This window comes from Psammomys obesus, unplaced genomic scaffold (genome assembly GCF_907164565.1).
Source record: "Psammomys obesus unplaced genomic scaffold, mPsaObe1.curated_primary_1811, whole genome shotgun sequence".
NCBI lineage: Eukaryota > Metazoa > Chordata > Mammalia > Rodentia > Muridae > Psammomys > Psammomys obesus.
The window spans coordinates 10,216,730-10,240,375 of record NW_026592890.1 but is presented as its reverse complement, the minus strand read 5'-3'; the positions used below and the strand labels follow the sequence as shown (position 1 = coordinate 10,240,375).

The window sequence follows — 23,646 nt, the reverse complement described above, 5'->3', positions numbered from 1 at the left end:
TCATAAATTTTAACACTCTGAATGAGGACAGATTAAGGTTACCCCCCCACACACAAAAAAAAAACATAAGGAGAGCCACCATTATTTCCAGTGCACAATTCTTGTCAAAAGCAAAGGGAACCATGCCTATTCTGCAAGGCTGCCTTCCTTCTGCATTCTAGGGCTGGTTCTGGCGGAAGCACTGAGTGTCGTGATGGTTTCCTCTAGCAATTCCGAGTCCTTACTGCCAGACATACAAAGCAGTTCTTATTTTTCTTCCGATGTTCACCCATGGAAACACATTTATAGTCTTCATCTATCTTCCATCCTACCTCACTGGCCAGGGAATACATCTGCAGGGAGCATTGCCCAAAATTAGAATATGTTGTGCAAACCGCTCTGAGCCATATTTATCAAGGAGTAGACTACAAAGAATGAAGACTGGGGAAAATTCAGTTTTAGTAATGGTAGAGAACATACAAAGTCTGGTTTCATATTCTTTGCTGGCTCAAATACTCTCTACTAAATGTTGACAGCAACACTCAGGCTTTCTGTCTCGGGGAATCATCCACCAGTATCAACTGGGAATACAGCTATTCATGCCTTGCAACCTCTGTCAATGAGAAAGCCCAGTGTTCTGAACTCTGACTTAGCACCTGGACTCCTGTATCAGCAATACAGCTACTCATGTCTAGCGACCTCTATCAAGGAAGAAGCCCCATGCTCTGAATTCTCACTGAGCACCTGGAGCCCCATATTCAGGACATCCAGACACTCATTATTGCACTGTGGACTTAACGCATGTCACAGTGGCTTGGTCTTTTCAGGCTAAAGCCTGGTTTATGCAGCTAGACAGAATTGAATCTGTTCTTGCCTCTTGTCATCTGCTGGTTTGTCTGATCTTGGAGAAGTCAGCTAGCCTTGCTAACTTCACTTTGCCCATCTATAAAATGGAAGTAAAAGACATCATGCTCCCAGAGGGCGAAGGTTTTCTGTTTTCTCTTTACCACTGTGTACCTTGTGAGCAAAAGGCAGGAACTAAAGTAGAGAAAATAAAAACTACAGAAGAGCCAAATCCCTGAGACATTCTTCCACACACAATAATCTGTCAATGTCAGTTAGTACATGCAGAATCCAATTTACAATAAAAGGAAGATACAGTTTTATCTGATGGACATTTTAGCTGCCCGGAAGGATCTACTTTAACACAGAGGGGGGAGAATCCAGCAGAGTATACCCAGCTGCCCAGTGGACTCGTTACCTGCTGGCACAGGACACAGCCCTAGTATTAGAGGAGACGTCCCCCATGTACTGCCACAGTCTTGGTCAACACGTATTGCTCCCTTTATCTACATGCAACATCATCCCTGACGAAGACTGCAGAGTGGGGGTGGGGTAGGGAACATGAGGTTGAGCCCTCTTTCTTCTTCAGAGACGGAAACCCAACCACACTGGTCCAGGCCTCTGAGCCAACCCTCAGCACTTACTCAGGAGATTCTAGCTCCTTCAAGAACCTAATTCCATTCAGTGTGACTCACTCAGATGGCAGTAGGGCTGACTGGAAACCATAGAAAATTAAGATGTCTGGATAGGAAAGAAGAGGAGACCTTGTGAATCTAAACCCATTGGTTTCCATATCCAGGGAGTCTACGGAATGGTTCAGGCTTCCTCCTGTGCTCCCCAATGCTCTTATTTCATCACAGTTGGTCTCCAGAAACCAGCCCTAGATATACAGACTGCCAAACACTGTACATACAATGCTGAAATAGACCAATGTGGAGAACACTGAAACAGCTTACAAAACATATGAGCTGAGAGGGTAGCATGTTAAAGCGGGAGAAGAAAATGAAAGGCGCTGGAGAATAAGGAAGTTCCCACTGCAGTGATCCAGGTGAGAAACAGAGGGGCCTTTCCTAAGACTATCGTACTTGAGCTGGAGAAAAGATCGATGCAGAGAGAGACTGGAGAAAGAGAATCAATGCAACTGTATTATTTCCTCTGGCGGCTATCGTTTGTTACCACAAATTAGGTGGCTTAAAATAACAGCGATCTATTCCCCCACAGTTCTGGAGGCTAGGAGGCAGAAAGAGGTGCTGGCAGCCCCAGCACCTGAGAGCTCCAGGGGAATCTGTCCGTGTCTCCTCCAGCTTCTGGTGGTGCAGCAGAATCTCTCTGATCTCTGCCTCTGTGATGAAATGGTGTTCTTGTGTTGCACACAATGGCATTGCCATCATCTGTAGCAAAAGCCTATTAGCATGAGTATAGGATGCTCAGGAATCAAACTGCAAACTAATTAAGAGGGGAGGGGGTTGTGTAAGCAGAAGGCAGTAAGGAGTGATCTCAGAGAGTTAAATGTTTAGCTGCTGCCTGAAGAAGCCCACCATACATTACTTAAAGTGTAAGGAGACACAGCTATACATTATTTAGAAGATAGAGGTAAACATCAAGAGAATTATTTAGCACAGTGCAAATGGAGGCTCTGGAAGAGGAGGAGGGAAGAAGGAAGGGATATTTTATTTTAACAAATTAGGCCAGCAAGATGAGAGAGTGGGTGAAAGCCCCTGCCAGGAAAGCCTGAAAGTTATCCTCTCACTTCATGAGATACAAATGCATACTGCACACACACACACACAACAAATACACACAATAATGATAATATTAATAACAAATATAAATTTTTTAAATCTTTAAATGATGTTTGACTTTTTAAACCCTGTGTGCATGGTATTTAATAAAAATTAAAATTGCAGAAACTTCTGTTTTCAAAGCAACAAAGGGAAACTAGATGACTTCCATCTCAGGTATACAAGTCCTCCAGGCCAAACTCACGGCTTGCATGCCTGCTAGATTAGTGTCAGGATGGGTGACATTTGGAGATAGATGTCCTACAGATGTGCCACATCTAATCCCTCGGCATGCTTGGGCTAAGACCTGTCTATCTCTTCTTAGGAAACTGAGTCATGGCTCACTCTGAGGTGAGTTCCACAGGACAAGATGGCGGATGTGAAGTGAGTCATTTAGGGAAGGGAAGCTATTTCATGCAACCGCCTGACAGAGCCCAGCTGGCTTGACCTACATGGGACTTACCGTGGCTTTGAAAGAGACTTGATCTCAAGAAACCAAAACTGACATCAAATAGAGATTCAGGAGAAATAAAGGAAACATTTACCAGTTACCAAAAGGGACACATTTCCATAAAGCTAAGAAGGACCCTGCTTTTGTTTTTGTTTTCTTATTAACTTATTCTTTAACAGTTTCCTACATGTATATAGTACATATATGGTCAGACTCATCTCTCTCCCTTCCCTATCCCCATGAGTCTTTCCCTTCCCCTTACCATCTATGGTGGTTTGAGTGAGAATGACCCCCATAAGCACATAGATTTGAAGGCTTGGTCACCAGGGAGAAGCACTATTTGAAAGGATTAGAAGGTGTGGCCTTATTGCAGGAAGTAGATCACTGGGAGGTGGGTTTGAGTTTTCAAATTCTCAAGCCAAGCCCAGTGTCACTTTCTTCTCGCTGCCTACAGATCCAGATATAGAACTGAACCTCTGAAATTGTAAGCAAGCCTCATTCAAATGTTTTATTTTATAAGTTGTCACAGCCGTGGTGACTCTTCACAGCAATAGAACACTAAGACACCATCCTTCTTTCCTCTCTTATCTTCTACCTACACACCTACCTCATGAGTCTTCCCTTCTTCTTACCAAATTCCCATCCCTCTCCCCTTCCTTATCGTCCAGCTACCCCCATGAGTCCTTGGCATCATCTTACCAGCTCTCATACTTTGACTATCTTCTTGCTCTGTGACTCACTGAGTTTAACCAGGGCTGCTCACATAGACATGGATGTAGAGCTATCTGCTAGAGCATGAGCATCTCGCCAGCAACTACACCTCTGAAGACAATGAGTGCCTCTCAGCTGCAGCCTTGACTGCCATTAGCTCCTCCGGGTGGGGCCTCATGGGCCCCTTCCCCACCTATACCTGAATGTTTACTGGGTCAGTCTTGCACAAACCCTATGCAGGCACTACAGCTCCTATAAGTTCGCACATGTCGTACCCCAAAGTCAGCCCTCCATGGTCCTCTTTCCTATCCTATAGTACTTACACTCTTTCCTTCTACTCTTTGGCAATATTCCCTGAACCTTGGTCAAGATGACCTAGGTGTCTCATTTAAAGCTGAAAACCCAGACATCACTTGTTTTCAGCACCATGGCGAGCCAAAAGTCTCTGCATTAAGCAGTATTCATTGTAAAAAGAAGCTTCTCTGATCAAAGCCGAAGATAGTACTGAGGTTCATAAACATGAATATTTAGGAGGCAATTTGATAAGTGTATTTATTTAGAAAAACAAGAGTGGTAGCTCCACCCCTAGCATCTGTAACCTCCCCAGACATGGGCCTTTGACCAGGTCCATGCCACCACACATGATCTCTCTCCTGTGGAGCAGACCTCAGAGCCAATATGAATCAGTTTGTTGCTTCCATAACAGCTGTGCCACTATTGTATTGGTAAGCATCTCTTGCTTGGCAAGCTGGTCTTAGAGCATGCAATACCCAAACTTGGAAAAGGTCCATTTTGAGTGATAGAATACTACCAGTTATTGATCATTTGTATTGACAACTATATGCTTCAGAGGTGCTTTGTGACAAGCCTCTCAGTTACCACAGTTTATGACTCAGGGAGATGAAGAAAGGGGCTTGAGAACATACACCCTAGCAGGCCTCCTACAAACCTCTAGTTTAGGAACTGAAACATTTGCAACATTTTAAAGCTGCCCAGACAATTGTGTGAGCATGCTAGGTTTGCAGTCATATTTTAGACAAGTTATGAGACTCAGCTTCAAGCGATTATTGAGTGAACCAGCTAAACAAAATATTGTAGAGCAGTGGAAATGGTTAACCTCACCTTTTCCTGTTGCTTTATCTTAACCCTGCCTTCAACTGTAGTATCATTTTTCTCATTAAAACTAAAAGTCTCAAGCATTCAGATAAAAGGAAGGAACTTTTAAAATTAAAATTGTGGCATTATCTATAAGTGAAACATGCTGGTCTAAAAAGCATCTTATTATTTTTCTGGGACTGAATGGGGATTGCCCTCTGAAGACCCTAGTACATGGTACAAACATAGTAAGTGGCAAGAATGTGGTATCTTGGAGAGACTGGGGATTGACACTTGACAGGTCTAAATTAAAATCCTGGTTCTATGGCTTAAATAAAAGTGACCATTAACAGTCTTATCTGTCTCACAGGATCATTTTTAGACCTAAATTTAGAATATGCCTAAAGTCTCTAATTTAGCTGTTGAACACAATTTCTCCCAATAATGCTAATTTCCTTCCACAGAACTAAAAAAGCATCTGTAGCTGGTCCTCTTGACCTAGCTGACCTTCTCTTAGGCTGAGCACCATTTTCATTTCTCTAATGCTTTACACTTATTGATCTAAATCATTTTATTGATCCAAATTGTAACATAAAACTTTTATTTTCTGAGTTCACTTCCTGTCTACCCTTGCAGGTGTGTCTAACCTTTTGAGAATGTGACAAGGCATTGTCACCCACAAAGTGCATACTCTAGAGCCATGCATTCAAGTTAGAAAAGTAATCACCAAAATTCCCCATATTGTTTTAAGTAAACTCATGATTTTTCCTTTAGCCATATTCCCAGTTATTCTTTGGTTTCATGTGCCAACAGACTGTAGGCTATAAATAAAGATATTTCTGAAACTGCATCTACCCTTCTTTACTAATCTTTTTGTTTTCGTTTTCTGTTTCTTTTTAGTTTACTAAGTTAGAGTCGCCTTGTAATGACTGCTTTAGTGCTCTGGCTACCAGATTGCCTGATAATGTGTGAATATCAGAATTTAGGGCTTCGTATGTGGTATATCCAATATTAATCGTTACCCCTTCTAAAGAGATGACCCTCTATGGTGATCCTGTCTTGAACTTGCCAAGGAAGTTTTACCATCAGATAATTTCCTTCCTTTTAATAACTGTGGCTGTAAAACATATATTTAAACGTGATTTAATTTTTAAACTTTATATGGATTTCATATAAATCATTTATCTCATTTTTGTGTTCAGAAACTATACTATTTTCATATGTAAATTCATTCATATTAGAGTCTTAAAGGGGCATAAAATTAGATAATGATTTCATGGCATATAATGAATCTTTTTAATTGAAATGAATAAAATTATGTAAAATGAGAACTATTTCAGAAAAATCTGGGACGTATGGTCATAATAAATTGTAGTTTCCTTCCTTTGGGTTCTAAGAAGTAGCTATTATAATGATCCCACGTTAATTAGCAAAACTTACTGGGAGCAAAACTACAATTACAACCATGTGCTGAGAAAGTTCCTCTGCTAAAGAGCAAGCAGGAGACGGTCACAGGGAATATGTAGTGTCGATGGTGTGCATACGGGAAGAAGTTAATACAGTGCAGCCCTCTCAGGGCTCAGGAGATCTGGGAGGATTTCTATAGCAGTGGACGGTCAGAGCTGTGGCTAGTGAACACAGTGTGACCTGCCAATGACCAAAACTCTGGGTTCAGCATGATTCTATGCTGGTAAAAATAGACAGACAAACAAACAAACAATCGAACAAACAAACAAGGCTCTTTTGTGGAAATGCTTGGAGGATTCACATCCAGTTCAACCAGCCTGGCACAGGACTTCTAGACTTCCATCACTGACAAACCTCTGAACTAACTGGCTTTGTCTTTGACCATAGTTAGACTCTGAAACTTCCTTAAGAAGATATGAGTGAGCTCACTATGTTGCCCACACTAAGCCTCAATTACCTGACCTCATGGGACCCATGTGCCTCCGCCACCCAAGCTCTGGAACTCCAGACAGACACATGTACCATCACACCTGGCCATTTTCTCTCTTAATAATCAAATGCTAAGTGCTGAAGTGAGGGTAAGTATATGCTCTCCATCTATGTATTCCTTGGATCCCATGTGCTAACCACCATGCCCCACCAATTCAGGAATGGCATCCCTATGCTTCACTCTCCAGTGCTCTGGGAAATGGCTGGCAGTCAGTTCTCTGAGGCAGGAGAAAGTGCTTATTTGCCAGACTCTACAGCTTAAATCCTTCCAACCCCAGTATCTAACCATCAGCAGTTTATCCACTGACTCTTAAAATTAGCACACTCCGGGGCAGGGCTGGAGGGATGGCTCAGCTGTTAAAGGCTAGGCTCACCACCAAAATTAGCACACTCCAGCCATGTGACTTACTCTTGAGTTGACTGCCATGTTTCATAATGAAAAAAAGAGAGGAGAGTCCTAGATCTCACAGTTGGTAAGTGTGGAGCTAGGGTTTGAACACTGATCTGCCCAACTACATAGTCTATTTGTTCGACAAACATTTTAATTGGCAAATGCTAAGCAAATAGTTTGTTTAACAAACAAACAAACACAGAAGACAAAACTTGCTCTTGTAGTGTTTCTTAGCTAATGTAAATGGGGTCATGCCCTCAGATGCTCCAGGGAATATGTAACCGGGTGAGCAAAAGGCAGGAAAACTCTGTATTCTGCCCCATCAGGAAAACCTGTCCATTATCCCTTTCCTCTGTGACCTCTCACAGCTCCTTTCAGAGATGTGTCTTAGCACAACACACAGTTCACAGGTCATAAGTGAAGGAGACACACAGGTCCCTGAGGTGGCTTACTACATCCTGAGAAGAAAGTCACAATGCTATGATCACTTGTCAGCAATTAGGTGAAGCTGTGGAACCTGCGGTCTCCACAGAGTCCACCTCAGCCCTCAGCCCAGGAAGGACTCCTGGGGCATCCTTGTTGGATCTCAGGATAAGAACCACTGTGTCCATCCATAGATACCTAAAGTCAAACACTTTGGCTTTCCCCTTGTTTGGACCCTCTGAGCCCTGATTGCAGGAACACCACCCAGTCCTGTCTATCTGCCTGAACCTATTCCCTTCATGGTGCTCTCCATTCTTGGTGTTGATGTCTCTGTGGAAGTTTCCATCCACTGACCTTGCCAGGTGTGTTAGTGAGAGTTCTCTAAAGAAAGAGAACCGATAGAATGAACATGCATGTGGGGTTGTTAGAGCGGCTTACAGGCTGTCGTCTGAACTGTCCAACAATGCCTACCTCCTGATGGAAAGGCCAAGGATCTAGTAGCTGTTCCATCCATGAGACTGGATGTCTCAGCAGTCACAATCTGGTGCTGGAGTCCTAGGGAAGTCTTAGAGAGCTACCAGCTCTCAGTCTACAGTGGACTCCCAAAGAAGTAGTTTTCTACACCAGAGAAGGGATGGCTCAGGCCTCATGAAAGCAAAAGCCTCCTTTGGCCACAGCCTTTTATGGCAGCTGCCACCCTAAATCTAGGCCACACTTTCAAATGATCTAATCAAGAAAATCCTTCACAGCATGCCAAGCCACTTGGATTTTATAGCTGATTCCAGATGTAATCAAGTTGACAGCCATTATTAGCCATCACACCAGGTCATCCTGTTATGTCACCTCCCAGAAAACCATTCTGGCAGATCAAGGGACCCAGAGAGCTGGCCTTTTGAGTATGAACAGACTGGAAGAACATGAAGAAAGTGATATAACATGACACTTGCTCACGTCCTCATGTATGAAACAAGAGTTTTAAAAATACCTATCCTAGAAGGTTTACACAAGAATCCTACAAAACGCTTATCATAAAATAAAATGTTAAAATAAAACATTACTTATATTTTATCATGCAGTCTGATAAGAGATAAGCTTTGTTATGATTTCCCAAGTATCTGGGAAGAGGTTAGCCCTGAACAAGATGTGAGGTACTTTTCCCTATAAGAGGTGTTCTCACACACACGGTTCATTCTCCCTACCGCCGTCACAGAACCATCCCTGCAGGGGTGGTTGATGGAACACACATGGCAGCCCTTCTGCCAGGCCACCTTGAGACAGAGCTCATGGTGCTGGCTGAGGTAAAGCCCCTGCTCCATGGAGCTTGAAGCCTAGGGCAGTGTCAGCCTGTGAAGTCCCCTTAGACAGAGTTGTGGGAAGGTCTCCCGTGCTTCCTGACCCCAGGCGTGGAAACCATCTATTTCCCCGGGTGGCCCACCCGCTCTGTCTTAGGGGAACTGTCCCACATGCCCTGTGCTATCCCTGGATTCCTGCAGGTCTTGTCAAGTCACACTCACAACGGCCTACTCAACTAAACCTTGAGTAGTGGGGAGGGAGGCACATTTGCACATTTGTACATGAGTAATTTCCATGGGTGATTCTACGCATAACCTATGACCCATGTTTCTCTGAATGTTATATTCTTAGCAGAAAATTGGAAAGTATATTTATTAAGCCTGATCACTGCACCTCTCAGTGAATCCTTGGTGTTTGCTGATTAGGTTGATGTTCAGGCACTAAGGACAATGCAATAGTAACTCACATCACATTATTCACACATATCCCCCCCCCATTTTTAATTTTAGGGTAATTTTCAAAATTAAAAAAAAATTAATAGCCTTAGAACCATCTAATTTCCTCCAATGTTGCTTTTTCTCAAGCCCGCCAAGTATACTGAATATACTTTCTCCTAAGCTCAAAAACATTAAAAATCATACAATGCAGGTCTCCTTTCTTAGTGCCACAAGAACCTGTAGAAAAAATAGCTCCGGTCAAAATACCACCCAATATTACCAGAGACCTTAAGAGCTCCCTGCAGAATTTCATCGTAACAACGGCCACAGATCATGCTGCGCACTCATTCAGGTAGCAGGACTCTGAGTGTCCCCTGCAGTGGTGGTCCCTGGTGAGTGCTGGATGTTGATTTATCTCCACTCACTGGGAGAGTGACAGCTCGGCTGCTGAGACAGAGCTGAAGGGTCAACGCGAGCCCACCTCATCCCCTAGTCTCAGACCAGCTCTCCCTCTCCCTTCACTAGGGAGGCAACTAGGAGCCGAGGCTGATTGACTTAGCTGATGCATCGGGAAGAGGGAATGACCTGCACCACACCTGCAGGGTCTCTCAGCTCCAAGCCCTTCTACCGCCCCTGCTAGAAAACTCAGACCCGCTTTTAATGGCGAAATACAGTAATTTCCTGATGTGTGATAAGAACTTAAAATCAGAAATGAGTTTGCTTTTGTTCAAAAACAAATTACACAAGAGACGCACGTAGCCTGTGTAGATAATTATGCATGTAATTACACACAGGCAGCAACCTCGAGGTAAACAGAAATTGAAGGTGCTTTTGCCCACAGCCTACTCCCACCCTTCAGATCTGAAGAATCAGGAAAAGGTGCTTCTCTGTGAGCCTTGTCTGCAGAGACGCAAAACTGAGTTTAAAAAAAAAAATTAAGTGTCAAACGCTAAGAAGGGATGAGAAGAAAGAGGGGGGTAGGAGGAAAGAGACGGACGGGGTTGAGGGAAGACTGGCTTTGCCAAATTTTGTTTAAACCTTACCAAAGATACTAAAACATCCCACCGAAGCCATGAAACTACCTGAAGGTTGACAAAAGCTTTGGATTTCCTCCAGTAAATGACATTGAACATCTTAACCATTTCGCTAGCTGACCTTCGGCCAGCTGTGCACACCCAGCCACACGTGGGTCACCAGGACTGTGCCCCCAGGGCTCTGATCATGTAATCGTGGCATTCCAAAGCCCGTGATGGATGAGCTGCTGCACGTCTTCACTGGGAAGCACAAAATGCATTGAAGGCTTGTGGATGATTTATGATAAACAGCAGCATCCCCCCCCCCCCCCCCCGCTGTGGACATTATCAAATCCAATCCTCCTATGTTCGCTTCCGATTTCTTTTTAGACAAGAAAATAGTTCAGGGCCCTGGAGGGATGGCTCAGCAGTGAAGAACACATACGGTTGTTACAGAGGCGCATGTTCGATTCCCTACACCTACACTGGGCAGCTCACAGCTGCCCATCAGTACTGGGGGAGTCGAAAGCGGCTGGCCTCGGAGCACGCCTGCTCTCACATGCGCATGCCCACACAACTTCACACAGTTCAAAACTAATCAAAACAAATCTTCTGTAAACATTGTAGGGAAAAGCCAATCCTTCTGTCCACTTCTGCCCCTCTTGAGGTGAGGCCTATTCTGACATTGAGGTTTTTCATCCCCATATATAAGTTAATAATAGAGCTATCCAGGAATGTCGTACATTCACAAAACACAATAATTTTCAAATTTCCAATGGTACGTCTTCAAACATAACTTGCTTTCTTTCTCTGTCGGTATTGTTCGTCTGACACTTGTTCACTGGAGATCTTGGAGCATCTGCCTTGCTGACAAGAGGGGGTGGGGCACCTGTCCTGTCCATCTGATCTCAGGTCTTCAGGGTTTATCTGCTCCTTGGTGGCAGAAGTGAAGCCCGTCATTTGAAAGCAGCTAGGCTGACGACCTCTTGATTCTACATTGCTGCTTACTGGCCACAGCTCTGTGGTTTGTTGAGGGCTACAGGGTAAACTTTACTTGTGTTCATGGCCTTTGGACCTTTCTCCAGGGGACACTGCACAGCAGGTGTCTAGCAGGAGATTCCCACCCTGTGCTCGGTCTTCATCCCACAGGCCGCCCTGTACACTCCTTCTATACGTTTTACTTTTGCCAACTCTGAAGAGCCGAGGACATGACACTTTCCCTAATCTTCCAGTTTGGCAGGTGAAAATCAACCATGGCGGAGGCATTTATGTGGAGGAAATGAGCAAATGCTAGAAACGTTCAAAATTTGTTGTTGAAAAGTCACCAGAACATTGCCTTATAAACCCAAATACACTACTACTGTTCGTATTTGCATGTTTATTCTTTTAAGAAGACTTTTAAACAGTAGAGAGGGAGGCAAAGAACAGACTTCTGCTTCATCTCACTTCTTACAATGCAAGGCTGCTGTTGACTAATTCATTTTTGACTCATTATAAAAGTATTGGTTTGAAAGATACTTTTCTCCCCACAGAACTCTTTGTGCATGGTTGTCTGTTTTCTCTCAGTCCCGTATTGCTGCCAGGCCTCCAACTTTGGCTTGCCTTCTCCTGGCAAGGAAACTGTCTTCACTCACGTCAGCCTCCTCTGTGTATGGCTTGTCTTCTCCTCTGCCTGATGTCAAGATATTCTATTCATTACTCTTTTTAAATGCTTTTATGACACCTACAGTTTCCTGACTTTTGTTGTGTCTTAGTCAATGTTCTATTGCTGTGAAGAGACAACATGAGGTTGGCAATTCTTATAAAAGGAAAGCGTTTAACTGGGGTTGGTTTACATTTTGGAGGTTTAGTCCATTATCATCATGGCAGCATGCACATGTACATGGTGCTAGAGAGGAGCTGAGAGTTCTACATCTGGATCTGCAGGCGTTGGGAAGACAGTGTGACACTGAGCCTGGCTTGAGCTTCTAAAACTTGAAAGCCCACCCCCAGTGACACACTTCCTCCAACACAGCCACACCTGCTAATTAGTTCCACTCTCTGGTGACCAAGCATTTAAATATATGAGCCTGTGTGGGACAGTCTTATTCAAACCTCTAACTTCTGTATTAGGGATTTGTTGGGTTTCTTTCTTTCTTCTGTTTTTTTTTTTTTAATCTGTAGATCTATAGTCTTTTGCAAATCTGAAAATTCTTCAGTCTGCCAAATACTCACTGTTCTCTCATTTGGGAATACAATTAAGTTTATCATCTACTGAGACAGCTGAAGATGCCCCTTGGTGCCACAGCTCACAAATACTCAGATCATTTGCTTGCATTTTTCCCCTTTTACCGTCTCCATTGCTATATCTTCTATTCACAAATCTCTTCTTATTCAGTGTCTATTTTGCTATTAAGCTCACCTACCATTTTTCATGCTATTACATTTTTCAACAAAGTTGCCTAACTTTTCATATCGCTATTCATTGTGCCTAATCTTTACCTTTTGGACATATGTCACATACTTACATAATTATGTTGCCTTCCCTGTATAGCCTACTAATTGTTATACCTTCCTGCATGGTATTTATTTATTTATTGTTTGGAACATTTTTAGTCCATGCTTGCTTGCAAGACTGAATTATATTTTGGGTGTGTCATATAATTTTTGTCTTTCTGTAAACAATGAACTTAGAACTGTGGTTGCTTGGCAGCTCTTAGACTCCTTTGAACCTTGTGTTTAAGCTTTGTCAGACAGGAACTGGGTGCTGTTTATCTAATCCCTCTGGGCACTGTCCTCAGTATCCCGGGGACTCAGAGTTTTCCCCAGTCTGCCTGGCACAAACTCCAGATGAGCTCTAAAGGTGCTCCCCTCCTCTCCTTTCATGTGGCTATTTGCTCTGCTTTGGGATAACTTCCTGAAACTTATGTGCTGATCAGCACCTAAACAAGAGAGGAGAGAGGGGCATTCTATCAATCTCTACATGTAGATCTTTCTACATGCAGGTCTCTCTGTGAGCTCCACTCTGAGCTTCCTTCTCTCAACACAGGGATCTTCCCTGCTGGGGGCAGGGTGTTCCTCTGCCTGTGCCATGGTTGAGAAGACCTCTGTGTCTGCTACCTGAGTTAATGGAAGGGCTACTCTGCCTTATTTCTCCTTTCTCAGGAATCACTGTGCTACTGGGAAGCTGTTGCTTCCCATCTTTTGCTCTAATGGTTTGGTTTGGTTTTATCTGAAGAGAGAAAATTGAACGTCTCTTACACTGTCTTGGCCAAATGTCGAAGTATCAATATAACTTCAAATTCTGTAATTTATTACTAATCGGTCATTGGCGTCTGTACCTGGTCTTGTAATGTGCCATGTAGCCCCTCCGAGCTTGAAATATAATGATGTTTGTAGGCCAGTGCATAGTATTCTTAGGTGTTCAAGCCTGATGTCCAAAGTGTGGCCGCAGATGGCAGTTGCTGAGGCAACATATGAAGACCCAGGAAAGGGCAAGCCCCGGGAGGAGTCATGTGGCTGACAATTCCAGCTCCCCTCCACCCTTGTTTGCCACAAAAGATGAATTACTCATGTGCATAATTTAAAAATAAAGTAACCATACAAACATCTGTAGCCAGAACAGGGTGGATAGAGCTACATCCTATGATTTCAGATGCTAAAATTTAAGATGCTTACCCATCAAAATAGGCAGATGGAGAATATGTCTGTCTGTATCATTGTAGTGCCACTAAATGCAATAATATTGTTGAAAATCATACGTGTAAAATATTTTGCTTACTGATAAGTGTGTACTTGTGCTCAAAACTACCTTTATTCTTTCAATGTTTTCCATTTTCCAGTTTTTAGGTACGAACTCTGTACTTGGGGGAAGAAGCCACCATTGTTTAATCTCCCACACATCAAATCTGGCCCTTTTTTGCTATAGTTCCAGCAAGGAACTTCTTGTGAAGAAATCATCTAACTTTTCTGTTTACCAGGGCGGAGATTTCATCTCAGAGAGCATGAGAAACTCAATTATAAACTTTTTTAACCTCTAGGAACCTTGTCAAAAATCCCAATTTAATCATGGGAAAGCATGGGTTAATCCTATTGTCCCTGGATTTTCCTGCTATCAAGGTACAGAACGAAACAAGCCTGTTCCCCTTGCAACCATTCCCATCTTCTCCCCACTCTTTTCCAGGTTAACCGGACTAAGAGATGTTTGTGCCTGGGACACTGCATTGAAAATGTGTTTTTAATTGGTTCCCTCTATTCAGAGATGGCTAAGGGAACAGAAGTGGGAATTCTGAGACCGATTTATCTACTTGGCTCCCCCCAGCTCAGTTCAAATATTGTCAGCTACTTGAAGGATGGGGCCATTTTTGTTAATATCTTAACTGTTTCTTTTTCATCCCAGTTTCACCCCTGTGCAGTACACAAAAAGTGTCAGATTCATTACTGAAAAAATAGCACCGCTTTCCCTCTCCTCTAGCTCCTGGGAGACTCTTCATCATCACATTTACTGAGTCTTCACATTTACCTCCCTATGAATTTCATGTTAGTACTGTTTAATCTATGCTGTAATTATTATCATTATTATTAGTTTTAGTCAATGTAATTGATTTTTTAAGTTTATTTATTTATTATTTATTTATTTGCTTTACATCCCAAGGGCAGCCTCCTCCCTCCTCTCCTTTTAGTTCCCCCTTCCCCTCCTCCTTCTACCCCAAGAAAAGGGGAGTGCCCTCCCCTCCCTGTATCAACCCTGCCCAGCAGATCAAGTCACATCAGGAAGGTACACATCCTCATCCACTGAGGCCAAGCAAGGCAGTCCCACCAGGCGGAAGTGATCCAAAAGCAGGCAATAGAGTCCACGTTCGAAGCACTCCCCCTCTATTCGCCAAGCAACCCACACAAACACCAAGCCACCCTTCCGCAATCAATGTGCAAGGGGCCTAGGTCCGGACCATGCGTGCTCCGTAGTTGATATCTCAGTCTCTGTATGCGCCATGGGTCTGGGTTAGTTGTCTTCGCGGGTCTTCTTGTGAGGTTCCTGTCCTTTCCGGGTCCTTCCATCTTTAACCCATACTTCCACAAGACCCCGGATGCTTCGCCCCATGCTTGGGTGTAAGTCCCAGCATCTGTCTTGCTCTGCTGTAGACTTCTGTTGCTCCACCAGCACACACAGCTTCAGAAACTATCTCTGTTTTCTCAGGTCAGTACTCCAGGAAAGCCACCAACCGCACGAGCAGTCTCCTAGGGTCTATCATCAGCCCAACACCTTCCACAAGCATCTGCCATGCTGTTCTATTTCCAAGCATCTGCCATGCTGTTCTATTTCCAAGCATCTGCCATGCTGTTCTATTTCCAAGCATCTGCCATGCTGTTCTATTTCCAATGTCAGTTTAATCATTATTAAATACCTGTTAACGCTACTCACGTGGGATTTTAAAAGTTGGCATTATTTCCAATACATATTTTTGTTTTATTTAAATTGGTATTTGTTGATATTGTCACTTGTTTCTTCTTTTCACTTTCTTATTTTTGTGCCTCTGAGTAGGCATGTGCTTGCAGTGCCCACAAAGGCCAGAAGGGGGCGTTGTAACCCCCTCGGACCTGGAGTTACCGACGGTTATGAGATGATTCACAGGGGTGCTAGGAACCCTGGTTCTCTGCGATAGCAGCAAGCGCACTTCACCACCCTGCCATTTCTCCAGCTCCTCATTTGCCACATTTCTCACGTTTACCAATATTTCAATCCCAGATTCCTTCGTCTGTATGACACCCCCTTTCTAATTCATATGGGGCGTGGCCTGTGCACTATTAACTTCCCCCTTTCTGATACGCTCTCTCTCTCACTGCTCCACTTGAGAAATCACATGCACAAAAATGTCTTTTTTTTCTACATTCCTTTTTCTACATACTTGATTAAGAATTGAGTAATGCAGTATCTATCCGTCCTTCAAACTCTGGTGGAGCTGTTGAAAAACCCAAGGTCTTTGTGAGTCCTAATCACACGGGTGATACTAGGGTTTACCCGAGAATCACCGAGTCTTCGGTTTCACTTCTTCAGCTCTTTCCCCGGCAGAGTCCATGTCATGACTATGAATCCCACAGGTAACGTTTCCTTTCCCTGAAAGTTTCTCCCTAGGCATCTGCAATCATTTCATCTCTATGAATATATTAACCAATATTGTTAAATACAAGGGTTTTAAGAGCCTCTTCTTACCCCCTAAGGAATGTGAAGTTCCTCACATTGGCTTTGTGTATGTTTAGTTGTTTCATGCTACAGATCCTCTAAGATATAGTCAACCTGGCTCTACATTTTTGAGATTGCGGCCTGCCAAGGATGAGAGCAGCCTGTTCTGTGAGGGGCCCAGTCTGCTCATTTAAGAACCAGTTTACATCAGTGTTACAGTTATTGTTATAAAACTGTGTTTGTTTTTTGGTTTCTCTCTTAACCCAGCTATCACATAAATAATTGAGACTCTATTATATTATTTTAACAAGCTTTACAGCATAAGAATTGAGCAGTTATTATTCTATTCTTAATCCTCTAAGTTAATTTGTTTTTCTCCTAGCTTACATCCCAGAGATAATTGTACTTTGTGGCTTTTCCTGCTCCAGCTCCTCTCCTGTTGTCTCTTGGACCTCTGCCTCTGATCAATCCCCTACTTCCTCTTCTAGCTCCTCCTCCCCTGGCTGACAGGAAGTCCATCCCTATTCTCTCCCCTGTTCATCAACTGGCTGTAAGATGCTTTATTGACATATCAGAGGACAAATGGAGAGCAGTGTTTATATAACACTGAGACAGGAGATTCTCAGAATAAGGATTGCAACCAGGTGTGGCAGATGGGGGATGCAGAAATCAGCATTTAAATCGCACAATAACCTTATATGTACACATCAGTGTTTCCTGGTTTTCTATCCTAGACTGACCAAGTTCTCAGCGAAGGAACTTTCTGTGAGAGAAACTTGGCTCTGCCACAGTTCTGAAAGTTCCATGACGCTGGAGGCCTGCTGCCTACATACGCTCTCTGTTCATTCTGACTTATATTCTTGTTATCAGTAGCTTCTAAACTCTTCCTTGACTAACAATCCAGAGCCAGGGGCTTTGCAGGAGAACTCCTTTCCCTCTGATCTCCCATCATGGTGGAGAGAAATTCTGGGAACCCTGTTTCTGTCTGAAGTCGTGCTGATTTTCTGTCCTCACCTCCATCCTCAGAGGCCCTTGACAACTCAAATATCTCTGTATCTCATGACTTCTGTCCCCATCCTCCCTGCTGGCTTAGGGATCAGTGTCTCACTCCTCCTGCCACTTATCCATTTGTTTACAGCTTCCAGCTTCCCTTCTCTTTAGTGGGGATTCAGGGGGTAACAAAAGTAAATGCATTTGATCAACCTAGCATCTTTACCCTGAACTCCACACACCATAACTGCTATATTTATCCCTATGGAAGATGATTAAAAAAAAAAAAATCCAGGTCCTTTTCTTTCTTTGTATCATCGCATTTTAGATATGACTTCGTAGCCCCGGCCCTCTTGTTTTGGCCAGTTAAAAACGTAACATAATTGACTCTACACTAGTTCCAAATTTATGTTTGAGATGTTTTTTATGGTTCCATTATTCTCTAAGAACTTTGTCTGGCCAACATGAACCACTTCAGGCCAGCCACCCCTAACTGATCCCAGAACACCTGCTAGTGTGAGCTCCACAACCAGAAAACTGTAATGACTCAAACGCACATTTTCAACCTGGTGGGCTAAATTGCTGCTGTTTAAGCTGCGAAGGTCTAAGGTAGGTCATTAGGCAGCAAAGGCTAACTGTTGCTATTACTACAGAACGGGACTGCAGAGAGTCAGACGGTTCAACTGCTAAAAGAAATCAGAAAATGTTCTCACCAAATCAGAAATGGAAAGAACCATCAAAACAACTCAAGCCTGCCGCCAACTTTGCCCCTAGGCAACGCTTGCATAAATAATAAATGGGCTGATTTTGAACCTCACATTGTTTTTCTTACAGAACAACACTCCCTGAACGATAGCAAATCAATTTCATAGTCAGTACTCACGCAGCAGTCGACAACGTACCCTGACCCCAGACACTTGATGATGACTGCTCCCAATTACACCAGACACCAAAGAGCCTATCTGTGGGAACAGTGAGCCACAGCAAGCCACTGCACTCGCCAGCATTCCAGGATGTGACAGCCTAGGCTCTATGAATTGTCATATGCTTAAGCAAAACAATGACGCCTCCCCTACTTGAATTTCTCTTAGCATCACGACAGTACTAAAACAAATGAACTTCCTGCAACACGCTCATTTTTAAAATAATTCACCGTACTTTTCTATGCTTGAGTAAAATATTGGAGAAGATGAGGAAGAAAGGAAAGCAAATGTGATAAGCATGCTTGGTAGCGGTCATGCGTAGAATGTGGCAAGGAACATGAGCCGCTCGAGCACGCACTAGGCTGGCGAGGCCTCCTCCAGTGCCGAGAGAAATATCAGTCTTAGCTCTGATTTCTTTTTTTAAGGTTAAAGATAAGATTTGGTTTTATCGCTTTGCAGATGCCACTCTCCCTTGACGCTACTTGCTGCAACCAAGGTCAAGCCCACTGTGTTCTTTGACATCGCAGCTGATCAGCGCCCTTGGACCACATCTCCTTTTTCCAGAGCAAAGTTCCCAAGACAGCAGAAAACTTTCATGCTCTGAGCACTGGAGAGAAAGGATTTGGACATAAGGGTTCCTCCTTTTACAGAATTAGTCCAGGATTCATGTGCCAAGGTGGTGACCTCACACGCCATAATGGCACCGGCAGCACGTCCGTATGTGGGGAGAAATTTGAGGATGAGGACTTCATCCTGAAGCATACTGGTCCTGGCATCTTGTCCATTGAAAATGCTGGACCAAGCACAAACAGTTCCCAGTGTTTTATCTGCACTGCCAAGATTGAGTGGTTGGATGGCAAGCATATGGTCTTTGGGAAGGTGAAGAAGGCACGAACATCGTGGAAACCATGGAGCATTTTGGGTCCAGGAATGGGAAGACCAGCAAGAAGATCACCATTTCCAGCAGTGGACAACTCTAATTCTGACTTTCTGGCATTTTACCCATAAGACAATTCCTTCTGCCACTCAGGAGAGCGGCCCCAGCCCATCTGCAAAAAGTGCCCTGTGGTCTCTGCTCTCACTGAAGTTCTCTGGGTCTATATTTTCCTCATTCCCTTCCAAGTCTAGCTGGTTTGCAGAGTTCAGCTTATGATTATGAATAAAAACTAATTTTTAAAATGTTTTACTTTTATTTATGTCTCTGTATGTGTGTCGATGTGTGGGCACGTGGCATAGTGCATGCGCATAAGCACAGGTGCACCTGTAGGCCAGAAAAGGGCATTAGATCTCCTGGAGTTGGGGTTCCAGATGGTTGTGAGCCACCCAGTGTGGGTTCTGGGAGCCAACTGGGGTTCCTCTGGAAGAGAGGGGGCAGTCTTAACTGATGAACCATCTCATTAGCACCCCAGCCCTGATAGAGAATGAATCCATCCTTCTGGGTAGGGCTGTGAATAGACACCACTGTAGACTTAGCTTGTTTATCTCTCTCTGAAATAGCAGGCCTAACAAAAAGAAAAAAGAAAAATTGCTGGAAAGTTGGAAACATGAGCAAGGCCTTGTAGGGGGCTGGGTCCCGGACTAGATAAGAGTGCAGAAAATAAGCTGAGCCAGTGACCATGCGTGCATTCATTTCTCTCTGTTTCTGGCTGATATCACATGACCAGTTGCTCCACATTGATGCTTCCTTGACTTCCCTGCACTGATAGGCTGTAGCTTATGATCTTTATCTAAAACAACCCCTTTTTTCTTAAAGTTGCTTCTGTCAGGGTATGATATAACAGCAATAGAAATTAAACTAGAGCCGGGCATGATGGCGCATGTCTGTTACCCCAGCACTTGGGGAGACAAAAGCAGGTTGATCTCTATGAGTCTGAGGCCAGCCTGGTCTACAAAGTGAGTCCAGGACATCCAAGGCCAATGCTACACAGAGAAAGCCTGTCTCAAAAAAGAAAAGAAAAGGGAAAAAAAGAAAAGGAAAGAAATCAAGCTATGACAAAGGTCTTGGGGCTTCCTGCGTGACAGGCCATCTAAACTGAAGTGTAGACAAGGACACTGAGAAGTTGCCAGGGTGTCAGTCTGGTAAGGGGTGGGGCCAGAGCAGTGTCCAATGCACATAATGCAACTGCCCAGGGTTGTGACATCACAGAGTTTCAGAGGGAATAAAAGTATGTCTGTGTGTTCAGAGCCAAGTTGACCTGATGATAAAGGCTGGGGAAGTAATCAGGAACAAATCATACCAATATTCATACAATGTTCAGGAATTTTAACGGAGTGCTGATAAAACTCACAGAGGGAGTTGTTTATCTAGGTTCTATTATCTATCCGCAAGTTCTGGGAAAGCTTAAAATTGTTTTGTTTGTAGTTACATCTGTTGGACTCAGAACAATGTATGATACTTCCTGGATATTTAATAAGCCTTGGCTGAGAGAAGGAACACTGTGTACTGATCGGGGGATTTCCTCCCATGCATGGATCTCATGAATACATGTGTGCTATACAGGACCACGGGGAGCAGGTACAAGGAACCCAGTGTGGAGGCCAGTGATCTGAAAAGAGACCATGAGCAGAGCCACACAAGTACAGGAGATTATACCACACATCTTCAGTGTGTGAGTTTAGAAGAAGTTAAGCCGCTTGGGCTAACAATGTTCCCACAAAAAAGAAAGACTCACAAAAGCCCTACCAGACATGAGAAACCTCCACTCCAGCCATTGGTTGGGTAGTCTAAATAACACCCTAAACAATACAGGCTACTGTTGCCGCCTTTGGTGGCCTCTCAGAGGCTGAAGGGCAGTCCCCATTGCTCAAGACACCACAGTTAGATCACATGACTTAGACGACCCGAGACAAATCTGACCTGAAAGCTTCCCGCCTCCGGTCTGCCTTATATAGTACCGGAAAATATTATACAAGCTGCATAGAGAAGCAATTATTAGTCCTGCCAGGCTGAAACGCCTATGAACTGCAATTACCAGCATGGCAAGACATCCACAAAGGTACGATGAGGGCACTCGCATATTCAAGGGCTTGTGAAGTTATGGGCCATTTTGTTAGATAATAATTTATTATTATTGTTAGAACATAATTTATTACTATACTCTAAATCCCTGTCCACACACATACGTGTGCCACCCTTCATGAAAGAAACTTCTTTTTACGGTAAACAGAGACTGTGATGGTTTGAATAAGAATGAGCTCCATAAGCTCATAGATTTCAGTGTTGGACACCGGGGGAATGGCGCTAAAGGATTAGGAGATATGTCCTTGTGGGAGTAGGTGTGGCCTTATTGGAGTGGGTGTGGCCTTATTGGAGCGGGCGTGGCTTTGTTGAAGAAAGTGTGTCAGCTGAGGCGGGCAGGTCCAGTGTCTCTCTCTTCCTGCTGCCTGGAGATCCAGGTGTAGAACTCTCAGCTGCTTCTCCAGCACCATGTCTGCCTGCCTGCACCCTGCCATGATGATAATAGACTAAACCTCTGACACTGTAAGCAAGCCAATTAAATTATTTTCTTTATAAGAGTTGCTGTGGTCATGGCGTCTCCTCATAGCAATAGAACACTGACTAAGACAGACTATCACAGAAAACCATAACTGGACATAATTCAGACATCAACAGATTATGAGAAGCCTAGCCCCGATATCTACATCACAGCTCCTGAATATATGACTCAAGGAACGCTGTGAGAAGGAGGGAGTGAAAAGATTTTTAAGAGCTGGAATACCAGGAAGTCTATAGTGAAATAGACTCTCCTAGAAACGGCTGCATGAACAAGACTAGAACTATGGCAACATCAATAGACATGCTAATCGGAAGGGGGAACCTGTCATGAGTTCTCACCCTGAACAAAGAACTAAAGGCAAGTAGTGACTGTTGAGAGAAATGAATTAGCCTTTCCAGGAATGAGCCCCCTTATGGATTGTCTAAAGTAGAATCTTGAAACCATATACACACCACCAACAAAAAAAGAACTCAGCAGGTTGTGATATGTTTATTATGTGTTTGCATAGACATATGCATACACATATGTTAATAATAATAAAGAAAAAATGCATCAGCTTGAGAGTCTGGGATGAGATAACTTGGGAAAGGTTAAAACCTAAAAGGACTGAAAGGAAAAAAGTGAGGTGGGAAAGGAATGTGATTCCCATTTTAACTAAAATTATATCTTAAAAGATAAAGAAAATCAGACTAAAGAATCAGTCCGTGTAGACATAAAAAGTCAGGTATCAAATCATTCTAAAAAGAATTGTGAAACTTCACTCTATTATACTTCATAAAGAAAAAACTTAAACCTATTACACAGAATGAAGTCATGTAAGCTTATGTCCAGGTGACAACATAATTAAGCTGAAAATCAGTATCAAAAAGACACCAAGAAAATCTCCAACTTTGATAAATTTATAAAAACATAGAGATGACCTGTTGCTTATAAAATACAAATTTTAAAAATTACATACAATTGAGTAGTAATTAATATATTGCATATTTTCAAAAATCTGTACTATCACTTAACTCTAATAAAGCCGTATAATTTTGTTACAGTTCTGTGTGAAATTGGAGAAAGGACCAACGGGTTGCATTCAGGGAACAATGAGGAAAAAAAAAAAAAAACGACCCTTATCCTGCAGACACGGGCCCAACTTTGTTCAGCTGTATATTTCACCGAAGCATCAATATTCCAGATATGTCTATGTGAAGTTATGACACATTACATTAAACTTTCCAGATCCCATCTTCATGCGTCCCTGAACCGCATGTTTGTTTTCATCTCACAACAGAGCATCTGGCTCCAGCTGCAAAGGAGGAAGGACTGTGTGGATAATCTAAGGGCTCAGGATTTCATACACCAGCATCAGGATGATTTTTTGTGTGGGTTTCGGCCTTAGCCACAACTCCAAGGAAAAAGAAATACCTTAGTATGCTGCTGCGCACACAGAAGGGAGCGTGTTTGAGAGCCCCGGCCGTGAAGCTAGGCAGACCCCAGTTCAAGTCTAACACTGCACGTGGGAGGCTGACGAGCTCCTCGCCTTCCCAGTCTGCGGAAGCCGGATGTGAGATCTTCTTCACACCCGGCTTTGAAGGGCGCACTGAGCCGCAGCGAGCCCTCCAATTCATACGTGTTCCCTCCCTCACACCGCGTCTCCTCACAAGCACTGCCACCATCCTCACTCAGACGGCTTTTACTGCCAGTTGCATCAGCAC

The 23,646-nt window shown here is 43.5% G+C and overlaps 1 pseudogene; it reads left to right on the top strand.

The window, feature by feature from the left end:
- Positions 1-2,973: 2,973 nt before the first annotated feature.
- Positions 2,974-19,426, top strand: LOC129683240 (peptidyl-prolyl cis-trans isomerase A-like; annotated as a pseudogene).
- Positions 19,427-23,646: the final 4,220 nt, after the last annotated feature.